We start from the raw sequence: 1,428 nt of genomic DNA on the forward strand, positions 1-1,428 counted from the left end.
GCCTGGTCGAGGGTCGCCAGTTGGCTTCCCAGGTCCAGTTCGGAGAGTCTCGCCTCCCAAGACCACGTAGTGAGTGTGTGTGTTGTGACTCGTGGCGAAATTGCGTCGCCCGGACGGTCGGTGCATTCGTGTGTTTTTGAATCAGCTTTGACCTACCGGACTCTGCATCTCTTGGGTACTCATTGATGAGAATCATGTATATATATATATATATATATATATATATATATATATATATATATATATATATATATATATATATATATATATATATATATATATATATATATATATATATATATATATATATATATAGTCATATCTTGAGAAGCCAACAAACACTGACACCAAGGACAACATAGGGGAAATTACTTGTGCTTAACAAATGGAATGAAGAAACAATAAATGAAAGGAAATCAAAGTGGATGAAAATACAACTTGCCGCAGGTGGGAACCGAACCCACAATCTTCACATTCCGCGTGCGATGCTCTACCAATTGAGCTACCGCGGCGCTGTTTCCCCATCCACTTTCTTGGGTATTTATGTGTGTGCAAGTAGAACCCTGGGAGTTAACCCCCTTTCTTCTCGTTTATATATATATATATATATATATATATATATATATATATATATATATATATATGTGTGTGTGTGTGTGTGTGTGTGTGGGCGTGTGTGTGTGTGTGTGTGCGTGTGTGTGTGTGTGTGTGTGGCAGTGCTTTTGTCATGTATGCATGAAAGTATGTTCAATAGGTTGTCCCGACCGTCCCGTCTCACCCGATACCATGGCGGTAAACCTTAAATTGACATTTAAGATTAGCAGCCCCTTACCGCTCGCAACAGCCCGCCCTTCAACCACTCTGAGACGCTGACTGATACCCGAGTAACTTGAGAGATTCCTGAAGAAGGCGATGAAAGATCAGAGTGGGTATACTACGAATCTGAACAGTGAAGGGCACACATAATGCGCACAATTCTTGGTGGAGACCTATATATTTATGTCTTAAAATCCTGCCGGATTAAAGCAACACTATTTCCGCTGTAGAGTCATCTGGTAACACTATCATAACAGATACGGCCACGCGCGTGGCAACCCAAACAGAGACACTATTCTACCTCTTTATTACAAATGTAGGTACAGAAAGCTTGACAACTGGTGTCAATGGGGATATAAGAGACCACTTACCGATTTATTTGTTTATCATCGCTGAAGACACACTTACATATGCGCAAATGAACGATGTAAAGACGGTACAAAATATCGTACCAACAACTTTAAACGCCTTCTACGCGCGCCTTGAAAAGGAACCTTGGAGTGACGTTTACCCTTCTTTAATGGCAGACGCCGCAAACGAGGCTTTCATTTCTGGTTTCAAACGTATTTATTTCGAACATATTGAGAAAAAAATATTGCGGAGATGTTAACA

At 40.5% G+C, this 1,428-nt stretch overlaps 1 non-coding gene across 1 annotated transcript; it reads right to left on the reverse strand.

Annotated features, from left to right (window-relative positions):
* Window positions 1–439: 439 nt before the first annotated feature.
* TRNAP-CGG (transfer RNA proline (anticodon CGG)) lies at window positions 440–512 on the reverse strand. Its single transcript has one exon. It is a non-coding gene; the product is annotated as a tRNA-Pro (tRNA).
* Between the last annotated feature and the right edge of the window lie 916 nt (window positions 513–1,428).

This window comes from Dermacentor andersoni, chromosome 7 (genome assembly GCF_023375885.2).
Source record: "Dermacentor andersoni chromosome 7, qqDerAnde1_hic_scaffold, whole genome shotgun sequence".
Taxonomy (NCBI): Eukaryota; Metazoa; Arthropoda; class Arachnida; order Ixodida; family Ixodidae; genus Dermacentor; species Dermacentor andersoni.